General features: G+C 36.9%; 1 protein-coding gene across 5 annotated transcripts in view; it reads left to right on the top strand.

Annotated features, from left to right (window-relative positions):
* Positions 1 to 13,563, top strand: part of TET2 (tet methylcytosine dioxygenase 2) — a 130,858-nt gene that overhangs the window by 32,280 nt on the left and 85,015 nt on the right. For 4 of the 5 annotated variants that reach the window (XM_002745526.6, XM_078366748.1, XM_078366749.1 and 1 more), the window contains one exon: positions 5,949 to 6,093. The exons of the other annotated variant lie outside the window; for it this stretch is intronic. The gene's annotated coding sequence lies outside the window, so the exon portion shown is untranslated. The remainder of the gene's footprint in view (positions 1 to 5,948; positions 6,094 to 13,563) is intronic. 5 annotated transcript variants of the gene reach the window in all.

Below are 13,563 nucleotides of genomic sequence, written 5' to 3'. Positions count from 1 at the left end.
TTTTAAAGCATTAACAGAATAGCCATCAGTGCCAAGTAGCTGACATTCTGAAATAGCACTTCCCTTTGGGCACTGTACAGTTGGGATCATTCACTTGCAGAGAGAGGTGTGCATGAGTGTATGTTTGTGTGTGTGTGTGTGTGTGTGTGTGCATGCGTGCATACATGTGCATAAGAAGAGGAGAGACATTTTATGGGCATATCCTGATGAGGTGAGTAATGTGCTGTTAAATGAACTCCAGTCAAAACCCATTTAAACCTGAAGGAGAATCACATCAAGCAGAGAAGCAGCCAAGGCAGCATTTCAACAGGAAGGAAACATCTATTACTGGGGCTTTGAAGAAACATGCAGTGAAGGTGTACTAGTATCACAAAGGGAAGGGAAGGACTAAATCCAGCATGATAAACAAAGTCTTTTGTTTTTAACGGAAGTGTTTGATGATGTTTGATCAATGGTGGATCTCTCTCTTGAAAGGAAAATGCATTTAAACCCCAAATGGAGGATTCCTATATAAGGTGCCTAACTTGTATTGATACATATATGTTTATAGGTAGAGTGACTGGTTTTTAGAGAAGAGGTTGGATTTTTTTTTTCATTTTTTGAAATAAAACTTGTCTGTTTCTAGGTTTTGAAATATAGAATTGTTTACCTTTCATCAAAATGAAATGTTTCATTGAATCTCCTACAAGCTTGTGGAGGCCATGAAGCATGTTGAATAAGAGCGCAGGCTTTGGAGGCCCTGCCACCTACAAAGAGTGTGCTAAGGCACACAACTGATAGTATTTTGAAAATTAGATGACTGCGAATGCATTAAATAAATTTTGGCTATTTTTATTGTCTTTTTTTTTTCTAAATCTATTTGGAAAATATTGCAGAAAGTAGATAATACCTTTTTAAAACACAATGACTAGTTTATAAAGCTAAAATATATTAGAATAGGCTTCCATTTAGGGAACAAAGGAAAACTTTTTTAGGAATGATATTATGCTCAAAAAGATTGCAACTTTGACGGTGAAGTGTATTTTAGTCAATTAAAAATGTAGATATGTCTGGTCATGGTGGCTCTCGCCTGTAATCCCCGCACTTTGGAAGGCCGACCCAGGTGGATTGCTTGAGCTCAGGAATTTGAGACCAGCCTGGGTAACATAATGAGACCTCATCTCTACAAAAAATAAACAGAAAATTAGCTGGGTATGGTGGCACATGCCTGTAGTCCAAGCCACTTGGGAGACTGAGATGGGAGGATAGCTTGAATCTGGGAGGTCAAAGCTGCAGTGAGCTGAGATCATGCCTCCGCACTCCAGCCTGGGGAACGGAGCAACACCTGTCTCAGAAAAAACAAAACAAAACAAAAAATACAGCAGATAGAAATATGAAAATGAGAACATTTAAATGTGCTCATCAGCTTAGATTTTTTTAACCCCCTTCATGGCCCTTATCTTAACCTCTGTCTTCAGCAGTTACCCTTCATATGTTTGTTCTGTTTTATCTTCTACATGATTTTTTAAAATAACTCTCAATATATTATGTCAGAGGGGAAACTCAATGTATAAGCTGACTGTATTTTGCATTTTCTTTGAGTTTTTTTTTGAGATGGAGTCTCACTCTCTCACCCAAGCTGGAGTGCAATGGCACAATCTCAGCTCACTGCCACCTCTGCCTCCTGGGTTCAAGTGATTCTCTTGCCTCATTCTCCCGCTTCAGTCTCCTGAGTAGCTGGGACTACAGGCTTGCGTCACCATGCCCGGCTAATTTTTGTATGTTTAGTAGAGACAGGGTTTCGTCATGTTGGCCAGGATGGTCTCAAACTCCTGACCTCAAGTTACCCACCCACCTTGGCATTCCAAAGTGCTGGGATTACAGGCGTGAGCCACCTCGGCCCAGCCTTCTTTGAGAGTCCTTATCTCATGATCCAAAATAGCACATTAAGCTTCTCTTTCAAAACATGTATATAAGCCTGTGAGTCATCATTGTGTTTATTCCTGAATATTATCATATTGGAGACTTTCCAAAGCTGGACAAAGTCAGAATTATTGGCTACCGAGGAGCTATATTCTCTCAAGAGACTACTTGTTGGGGATCACCTCTTTTTACTAAGGGGGACTGTTTTGGGCATATAAAACTAGAATTCATGTTTCTCCTTGATAGTTTGCCAGCTTGATTCCCAGCCGACCAGATAACTGTTGATAGTGACACTCAAGTCCTCTGGGACTCCCAATCTCATGCCAGCTCAGAGAGGGAAATCCCACTAGTCCTGCTCATACCATTCCAAGAACCACGAACACCACCTTGGTGTAGTTAAAAATGGGATACCAACTCAAATTCTGATAAAAACAAGTTCTATAAAGCTTAATAAATATGTTTTTTACTTTTTAAGTTTTGTTTTACTATTTTAAACAGAAAACAAAAGGCAAAATCTCCTCTGCCTTCTGCAGTGTTTAGTTTGTCAGTTGCTGAACTCAGATTTAAGAGTCTAGTCATATACAGGCAATAACCCTCTTCTAATCTTAATAATGTTTCTTTAAAAAGAAGATGAAATAACCTGTTGACTCCAACCCTGACCTCCTGTACTTCACCTGCCTGAGGAATATTTATTTGGAATACATAAGTTTATTCAAATGTATCATGTCAAGAATTTATTTTGTCATTTCAAATTCCTTTCTAGCATTATCTATTATGTGATTAATACCATAATTCTTGCAGACAACGAAACTCAAAAGCTTTATCACTATAATTGAGTCTTTTTCTCCCTAAATTTAAAATGTTACTAAGTGCCATTCATTTCTTTATCAGTAATATGTCTGTTTGATCATTTTATTTCATTTCTTCTGCCACCCTCTCATTCCGACTATCACTTATGATTGAGTACTATCATAAGCCAATATCTTGCATGATTATTTATAATCTTCTAAATTATAAATAATTTATAATTATTTAGGTAGAACACCTAAATCTTCTACCACTTCACACTCACTGGGATGGATATAATTTTTAAAACACACAATAACAGGTGTTAGGATGTGGAAAAATGGAACCCTGACACATTGCTATTGGGATGTAAAATGGTGCAGCCACTTTGCAAAAACAGTTTGGCAGTTACTCAAAAGATTAAGCATGGAATTACCATAAAACCCAGTAGTTTGATTCTTGGAGATTCCACTGCCAAGAGAATTGAAAACATATGCCCACACAAAAACGTATAAACATTGTATATCCATGTTTGTTGCAGCATTATTCACAATAACATAAAGATTGGAAGCAACCCAAATGCCTATAGATGGATGAATGGATAAACAGAACATTATATAGACATACAATGGACTATTATTCAACCTTAAAGAGGAAGGAAATTCTGAGACCTGCTACAAAATGGATGGATCTTGTATATATTATGCTATGTGAAAAAAGCCAATCACAAAAGGAAAAATATGATTTCACTTACATGAGGTACTTAGAATGGTCAAATTCATAGAGTATTACAGTAGAAGAATGATTGCCAGAGTCTGGGAGAAGAGGCAGATTGGAAGCTATTGTTTAATGAGTATAGAGTTTCTGTTTAGGAAGATGAAAAAGTTCTGGAGATGGGTGACAGTAACGGTGAATATGAATATAGTTAGTGCCGCAGAAGAGTATATTTAAATATGGTTTGAATGCAAACTCTGTTACGTATATTTTATCACAATAAAAAAGCTTCAAATGAATATCCAAAGTAGCATTATTTATGAGGCTAAAGCTGGAAGTAACCCAAAAGTTCATCATTGATAGCTAAAGGAAATATGGCATGTAAATACAGCAGACTATTAGTCATAAAACAGAATGAAGTACAGACACATGCTACAACACAAATGCACCTTAAAAACATTATACTAAGTGAAAGAAACCAGACATAAAAGGATGCATTTTGTATGATTTCATATATTTAAAGTTATTCAAATTAGGTAAATTTATAGAGACTGAAAGTTGATTAGTGGTCACCAAGGCCCAGGGGAGGAATGAATGAGAACTGGCTCCTAATGGGTAGTGGGTTTCTTAGGGGCAAGGGGACGGAGTGATTAAAATGTTGTGGAATTTGATAGTGGTGATAGGCGACAGTGGCATAATTTTTTTAAATATAAAACCCACTGACTCATATACTCTACAAGGATGAATTCGATGGTATGTGAATTATATCTCAAAATACCCCTTAAATCTTAACATGACTTTCATGATGCCATGTTTTTTATTCATATATATTGCACTTTAGGTTTTGGGGTACATGTGAAGAACATGCAGGATTGTTACATAGGTTCATACATGGCAATGTGGTTTGCTGCCTTCCTCCCCATCACCTATATCTGGCATTTCTCCCCATGTTATCCCTCTGCAACTCTCCACCCCCCGCTACTGTCCCTCCCTTGGTTTCCCCCCACAGACCTCAGTGTGTGATGCTCCCCTCCCTGTGTCCCTGTGTTCTCATTGTTCAACACCTGCCTATGAGTGAGAACATGTGGTGTTTGATTTTCTGTTCTTGTGTCGGTTTGCTGAGAATGATGGTTTCCAGGTTCCATGTTTCTAAAGAAGCAGCATGGCCCCGTCTCAGCTTACTATTTCTAGGCATGTGACTTTGAGGAAAAATCAAGAGACCTCCCTTCTTACTCTGTAAAATGGGAATAATAATAATGATGGCCAGATTTTTTTGAGTATTAAATGAGGTGACGTATGTAGTGCATCTAGCATAGTGTCTGGCATTTACCAAGAACCCCTGGAACATGAGCTTCAGTGGCTTCCGATACCATTCCAGATACTATTTCAGGATATTCCAATACTATTTCCATATATTCAGGAAAATGGACAACTCCTTTAGCCATTTTATCAAAACTCTTTATTTAGATTCTGTTTCAAATCTGTCTTTCCAAATTTTTCTTATGTTCCTTTGTAGACAACCTTCAGTCAGAGTGAACTTTTTAATCTCCTCCAATCTGCTGCAGCCCTATCATTGCCTCAAAATAATGCTCTCTCCTCATTCCTCTTTCCTCCCTGCCCTTAGAACTCAGTGGACTTCTCTCATGTGTTTAACTTTCTCCCTTATTTCAGCGCATAGTCATCTCCAGGTATTTGTAGTACTCAATATTTTTACTACATCTTTGACCAATTACGTCTTACTTGGGATATGTTTTTAAAGTAGGTATCTTATGAGGTGGTCCTTTTAAAGTGTACATCCATTTTCTTCTGCTAATTTGAAACCCTTAAGCACAGAAACCACATGTTATAATGTTTTACCTTTTTCATAGTACTTAGCATAGTACCTTGATGGGGTATATACTGAATAAATACTTGGTATTTCTGAGTTTAGTTATTGTTACATCTCATCAAGTCTTGGGACTTAGTGATTCCCAATCCTGACCTCACTTTGAATTTACCTGGAGAATACAGTTTCCTAACTCAACAAGTCAGTCTCTGAGTACAAATCCTCAGCTTCGTATCTAGGTGATAGTCTTGTAAGCCACACTGTGAAACACTGGATTCAACAGATGAAGTAATATAAGCCACTGATTCTTAAGCCTCATTGATTATTGCAGTGAAGATGTGAAGACCAAAGATGCTTTGGGCATTGTAAAGTGCTCTACAAATATTAGAATTTTATTATAGTACGTTTGAGAGCGTCATTGCTTTGAGAGAGATGCTATAAGTTTTTTTTTTTTTTTTTTTTAAAGACAGGGTTTCACCATGTTGGTCAGGCTGGTCTTGAACTCCTGACCTCAGGTGATCTGTCCATCTCGGCCTCCCAGAGTGCTGGGATTACAGGCATGAGCCACTGCGCCCAGCGATCCTGTAAGTTTTTTAACAGCCACAGTGGAATGGAAATACTCAATTATAGGCACCTAACACCTTTTAAACTCTTTATATCAGACGTATATACCCTGTTCCTTTTTGCTAACTTAAAAGTATTCAAATTCTGTCTTCTCTAGGCTGGCAAACATTCAGCAGCACACCCTCTCAAGATTGTTTACTTGCCTTTGCTTCTGTTGAGTGACAACGCTTGGAAGCAGGAGATGGGCTCAGCATCAGCCAACAGGACATGATCAGGAGAAGCAGTAAGGGACTGAGCTGCTGGTAAGACAGTAGAGACAGTTGATGCTTGCTTTTCAAGTAGAAATTTATTCCTAATTTAATGGTTAATCTCTCTCCCAAACTTCAACTCCAAGTTACACTGCACCCTCTCAAATATTTTTCTTTATTGTCTATGCTTAGGACACACTGATTAGATTGTGAGATTACTGAATTTGCTTAAGTTTTGTGCTACTTACGTATATCTGTATTTTTGAGGAGAAAGATACTTTTTGTTAATTCTCAATATCTATGGAGTTTTTTAAAAGAGGTAAGAATTATTCAAATATAACTATAAGCATAGGGAAATATGATATCTATAACCGGTTGTTACAATATTTAGCTTCTCCATTTTACTTCACTTGTAGCCACTTTGTCTCAATTTTTTTAAGGAACAAATAAATGATATTTGTGGGCCTATAATCCCAGCACTTTGGGCGGCTGAGGCAGGTGGATAACAAGTTGAAGAGATCGAGACCATATTGGTCAACATGGTGAAACCCCATCTCTACTAAAAATACAAAAAAAATTAGCTGGGCATGGTGGCACATAACTGTAGTCCCAGCTACTTGGGAGGCTGAGGCAGGAGAATTGCTTGAACCCGGGAGGCAGAGGTTGTGGTGAGCTGAGATCACGCCATTGCACTCCAGCCTGGGTAACAAGAGCAAAACTCTGTCTCAAAAAAAAAAAAAAAAAAAGAAAATGATATTGTGGTTATTTGCTTTGCTGATTGGACAAGTGAGTACCTACTGCAACTGGCCAGTCAGTTGTATGACAATTTGTTGGCATGGAACTAGTAGAGAACTAAATCATGGAATGGCAGCTCACAGGAGCAGCTATGTGATTTTACATATACTTTGTTTTTAATAGATAGGGTCTAGCTATGTTGCCCAGGATGCTCTCAAACTCCTGGATTCAAACCATCATCCTGCCTTAGTCTCTTAAAGAACTGGGATTACATGTGCATGCCCCAGGCCCAGTTCATATGGTTTTCTGAAAATACAAAAGAGACAGACAGACAGACACAAAATACTTTTTTAAATACCATGTTCTTAAAATTTTCTTAATAAAAATGAATTTGCTCTAAATGCCATGGCCTGCTGAGTGTCCCAACCTAAGGGTTGTCAGACCGTTTTCTCGTATAGAAGTAGAGAACTAGAAGTAGGGAACTAATGTATTTTTTTTTTTTCTAAAATGTTTAAGATGATGAGAATGAATTCTATGATATTTGACTTTGCCTGTACTATATAATACAGTTAAAATTATAGGGACATTGCAGGAAATAATCTGGATTAGGTAGGTAAAAGAAAGAATGAGGCTTTTTTTCCTTCTATAACCCTTTTAGTAGGTAATTCAGCTTCAGTTTCACTAAATCTTGTTTATGCATTCAGCATAACGTATCTTCTAAAAAGCCTATGTAGCTCTACTCTCCCTTACTGCAGACACCTGAGGATATAAGTATCCACTCTGCCACTTGATACTTCTTAGAGACTGTCCTGGGGCTGAGAAATCCTTTCCAGTGTGTCCTCAATTAAACTCCCATGATTCCTGGATGTTGCCATTTTCAAGACACAGGGCAAGCGCAACTGTCTAGATTACCTCTCTACCCTGGGAATTTTAAGTCACTCTGTGAAGGAAAGAGAACTCAGCATAGTAATAACTCTCAAAATGAAAATTTTCCCCTTACATGTTAATATTTTTAGAGTAATCATTGTCGCTGAAAATAGACTTCCTCTTTCTCTTCTCATGCTGGAAAATCTTAGGTAATTATGAATAAAGCATTCTTTACTTTTCCCCTCCTCCCTTAGTGATTGCTTTACCTAACTCTGTGAGAACTGTGACTACTCATTCTGCCCTTGTCTTTTACATGAGAACTGAGAATGTATTTTTAAGATGGAATTTTTACTCTTTAATGAAATCATAACATTAGAATATTTTCTCTTCTTGAATGTTAAGCCTGGGTAAGGAATAAAGTGCAGAAGTTTATGGAAAAGTATAAGGTCAATTTACAAAAAAGAAAAAAGACAATAAATTAAATATTAGCAACTGAGGGAAAATATTTTACAGGTAGCTGTTTGAGTTCTCTCATATCTCAAAAATCTTGTTTTACGTTTAGTTTTTTATAGTTGGATAAGCTCAGCCTTTGACTTATTTTCAATAGCAAATAAGCCTAGAGTTTATTTTTAGCACGTTTATTGGGAATATGTTATTGGGAAAATTATTTAACCTCTGTAAGCCTTACTTTATATGACAAATAATAAAGTAGGTGATAATAGATAATAGGATTATTTTATGTATAACCTGTACATTGCCCAACATATAAGTTCTCAATTTTATATTAGCATTTGTTTTATTATTAACCACTATTATTAGTGTTGTTTTTAGTTTTTAAAATATGAATTCATTCAAAAATATTTCATAAGCACCTGCCAAATACCAGGCACTCTTCTAGGAACTAGAGTTGCTTTAATGAACAAAAAAGACAAAAATCTCTTCCCTTATCAAGCTTAGAATCTATTAGAGAGATCAACGCATACAAAATAAATAAAATGTCTAATACACTAAATACCAAGAAGTGCTAAGCATAAAAACATAAAGGAGAAAAGGGAATTTGGGTGGCATGGTTAGGTAGCAATTGAAGATATGGCAGTCAAGCAAAGTAGCTTCAAGAGAAGATTATGTCTTAAATAAAAATCTGATAATGGTATAGAAACAAAAGATAAAGTTGTCTGAAGGAATTCTAAGTAGTGGAGAACAGCCATAAAGTCCTGGAGTAGTAAAAGGTTTTATGTAGGGTGATTTAAAAAGAATCACAGTATCTTATACATTAGTAAATATTTACACATGCCGGGTGCAGTGGCTCACACCTGTAATCCTGGCACTTTAGGAGGCCAAGGCGGGTGGATCAGGAGTTCAAGACCAGCCTGACCAATATGGAGAAATGCTGTCTCTACTAAAAATACAAAATTAGCTGGGCGTGGTGGCGCATACCTGTAATCCCAGCTACTCAGGACGCCCGGGGCAGGAGAATCGCTTGAAACCAGGAGGTGTGAGTTGTGGTGAGTGGAGATTGTAACATTGTACTCCAGTCTGGGCAGCAAGAGGGAAACTCTTTCTCAGAAAAGATAAAAATTATTTACACATACACCTAAGTAAGTGATATGGACAAGAACTTTGGAAGTTGAATGGCAAGGTCCATCTGGACTGTAAAAGTTAGAGGAGGCTTCACAAGGGAAGATGACAGGGCATGGCCTGGGTTCCTGAACTGAAGACTTGGGATAGATAATGAAGAATGTAATCCCATTGGAGAGAAGTGGAGGGGAAACAGCATGAGATGGAGTGAAATAAGAATGTCAGCCTTTAGGACAGGAATGGGCCAGGCAGAGGGCAAGTGGTGGGGAAACAGAAAAGAAGTGACCTTGTATAGAGTTCATGTTGGCAAATATGAGAGAGAAGATTGAAAAGCAGAGTAAGGCCAAATTGTGTAAAATCCTAAGGTCAAGCTAAAGATTATTTCATGCTATCCTGCAAATATTGAGGAACAATTATAGCAGGTGAGTAGAAAGGTAAATTCTTGTCTTTAGCAATAACATTATTTTTACAAATTTAAACAAATAAAGAAATGGAGGTAGCAGTTGCAGTAATTTAGGAGACATATTCAAAATGGATTTTGAAAGGAGAGGTAAGAATGAAAAGGGAAGATAGATTTTTTATATTTTAAGAAAAAAATCATGAGGATTTATTTGCTGATTGCACACAAAAGATAAAAGAGAGGAGTCAAAAGATTTCTCTGAAAATTTCAAAATGACTCATTAAGTGTTGGTATTAAAGGAAATAGGGAAGTTAGGACATATGAGTTTGAATTCAACATGAGTCAGTAAAGATAATCAGATGCAGATATTCTTAAGGCAACTAAAGTTTATATGATATTTGTCATATAGGCTGAATTAATTTTCTAATCCTTGTAAATGGTAACATAGTACAAAAATTGTTTGCTATACAAATTTTTTTTTAAAACAAGTTGGAGAGACAGAGAATCAAAACATTTTTGATTTGGAATCATTAGACATCAGCTAGTCCAATTAGTTCATTTTGTGGAAGGAAAAACGATACCCAGAGATGTTACATGACTTTATAGCCACGCCTCTAGCTATTATGTAACTTGTTCTAGCCCCAGGTCTCCATATTGAGCCTCTCCTTCTGCTGTCTATAAAAAGAGTTAGTGATTTGTATCTTGCCAGCTTGCTTGTGGAGAATAGGATTAGGTTTGACTTGCCTGTTAGGACTCTCTTGTAGCTGTTTTTCTAATTAACATAGACACATTTTATCCTTTCTCATGAAACAGATCTAACTTGTTTAGAAGATTCAGTCTTCTTGATTTAATTAATCACTTTCTCCCACCTATAGTCATTGTTGAAGTTTCCTGATTTACAATGTTATCTTCTTATCTCTTCAGTAGTTTACTGACTAATGGTATTTCTAATGATGTACTATTTTTCTGTTAATCTTTCAGAAGAAAAATGGCTTTTCTTATTGGCCCCCCAAAAAATCACCCTACGGGAAATAGATTACACCCTTTTCTTGATTTTCCTGATCTAGCTCCTCATTTCTCTTCAAATTTAAAACAAGGCCTAGACTAAGATTTCATTGTTCCGGCCGGGCGCGGTGGCTCAAGCCTGTAATCCCAGCACTTTGGGAGGCAAAGGCGGGTGGATCGCGAGGTTAAGAGATCGAGACCATCCTGGTGAACATGGTGAAACCCCGTCTCTACTAAAAATACAAAAAATTAGCTGGGCATGGTGGCATGTGCCTGTAATCCCAGCTACTCAGGAGGCTGAGGCAGGAGAATTGCCTGAACCCAGGAGGCGGAGGTTGCAGTGAGCGGAGATCACGCCATTGCACTCCAGCCTGGGTAACAAGAGCGAAACTCCATCTCAAAAAAAAAAAAAAAAGACTTCATTGTTCCTTCCTTACAGGTCATTCTTACGTGCTAAAATCCATAGTCATTGTTCTAACAAGCCTGAGCAGTTTATTCTTTGAGTCACAGGATTAAAAAAAAAAAAAAAAATAGACCTTAGAGATCATCTAATACTGTGCTCTTCAAACTGTACTCTTCAGTTTTTCTCCTACTCATCAGGTATTTGTTTTTATTCTAATAAAATATAATTATCTAGCAAGTGAGCAGACATGTATTTATAGTAGCATTAAAATTCTTTATACACTTCTTTACTCTCTCCATTACACATGCCACAGGGTATGGTACAAGTCATAACCGAACTATGTGAAAGCAAAACTCCTCTTATATATGGTGTCTTATATGTATGTTAAGGCCCAGCTTGGTATCAGTAGTCTCTTTGTCCCAAGAGACTGAATTAAAAAGATTGTTGACATTATCATGGCATTTATCTGACAACCTTGGCAATCCCTAAATTCACAAATAGCTCTATAGCATTTTTTGCATTTAATGCATATCCACATATGATGTGACCTTTGATTTTAGAACAAGTAAGCCATGCTAAAATAGACCGTAATTTATGAAAGTAATTTTTACCATTCTTGTGATTCAGTTTCCTCATCAAATGGTGAAATATCAGCTGCCTCTATTGATCTCAGGATATTTTAAGCAGAAATGAAAGAGTCTTAGTGAAAACAGTTTGTGTTCTGAAAGAAAATTGCAATGCAAATACAGGCACTAAAAATGTTTATTCATCTTTACAGTTGTTAATCTGACCAGACATTTTTCTCAAAATATGAAAATAGTATAGATTTTCTTAGCTCATTTAATATTGAAAAGACTAGAAAAACAAGTAGTGATTTTCTAGAAGAATCTATGATTATATAATTATAGTTGTCCTTCAATATCTGTGGGAGATTGGTTCCAGGACCCCCAATGGATATCCAAATCTGTGGATTCCCAAGTCTCTTATATAAAATAATGCAGTATTTGCACATAATTTACATATATCCTCCTGTATACTTTGAATCATCTCTAGATTATTTATAATACTACAGTGTGAATGCTATGTAAGTAGTTATTATACTGTATTGTTTAGGGAATAGTAAGAAGAAAACATCTGTACATGTTCGGTAGAAATACAACCATCCATTTTTTTTTCCCTAAGTATTTTGATCTGTGATTGACTGAATCCACAGATGCTGGAATCCATGAATACCCATGGGGGGCTGACTATAATGTTGCCTCTGTGTATGACAATTTTGTAATCCTCAACCAAGGACACGTATAGTCCTTGAATCTTGGTGGGGGTCTTGGGGACTTTTTAAAAAAATCTTTGACCATCTTGTCAAGATCTTGACTCCTACCCCCACTTACACATGTTCACATACTTGTGCACACTCATATACAGTACCCTTCCTTAAGTCCTTCTCACCAGCTTGCTTCCTGTTGCATTGAGAGCATTCAACTTGTTGACCAAGAACTTCTACCATTTTTTCCAACTATACCCCTAAACCTAGTTTAGACATACCCATTCTTTTCACTCTTCAGTCATCTCACCACTTCTATGAATTAAGTATTTCCTAATTGTTCCCTCTGCCTTTGTTATTTATTTTTTTCTTTCTAATGATCAGTTTAAAGTACCCCTTTATGCTCATTCTTAAGTGCAAATTTGGCCGTGTATACCCTTTCTTAATATCCTTTTATGGATATTAAGAATGGATTTTATGGATTTCAGACTTTATTAAAGGAGTGGAAACTTTCCTATCCCTCCCCTACTTGAAGTTTGCAATTAAAATGGAGTTTATCTGGTTAATGCGAAGACATATGTGATGTAGAATTCTTGGGGACACCTACTTACCCCTCTTCAGAATGGCCATGAATAGCTCTGTGAACCCAGGAGTCTAAAGAACTCAGTTCAGAAAACCATCAGCCCTGATCTGACTCCTGGTTACTCTTCAAATTCCTCCTTACCATATCGTCCCTTCAAATTTGTAAATCTTGCCATGACATAGTATTTTACACATTTGAGCCTTTGTACTGCTGTTGCTCTCCTGATAAGCTGCCCTTTTCTCTTAATGACACAGCTCAGATTTCTCATATGGGAATCTTCATATTTATTGTGGCACTGTTGTTCCTCAAACATCCCTCTTACTGTAGTCATTTATTTGTGCTTGTCTCCTCCACAGATTCTGAAATTTCTAGGACAAAGGCTACATCATGTCTGTTATTCCCAATATTTCATACAGTGTCTGGTTACATAGTAGGCACTCAATCATACAATTTAAAAGAACAGGTTTGCTTTGTCATCTTTTTCATATCTTTTATTTCCCTCTGCCCCTACTGGCAACTTCTTCCTACTTCTTAAGATAGATACAGCACTTGCTGATTAAGTGGAGGGAAGAGGTGTGGGAGTTAAGTAGTTGGAACTTGAAGTGTCAAAACATGGTAATCTCATTTGCAAAGTTATATTATATCAGAGCTTGAACCTCAGAGATACTTAACTGTAAGAAACACACTCC

The sequence above is a fragment of the Callithrix jacchus genome, chromosome 3, assembly GCF_049354715.1.
Source record: "Callithrix jacchus isolate 240 chromosome 3, calJac240_pri, whole genome shotgun sequence".
Lineage (NCBI taxonomy): Eukaryota > Metazoa > Chordata > Mammalia > Primates > Cebidae > Callithrix > Callithrix jacchus.
This window is presented reverse-complemented; position numbering and strand designations above follow the sequence as displayed.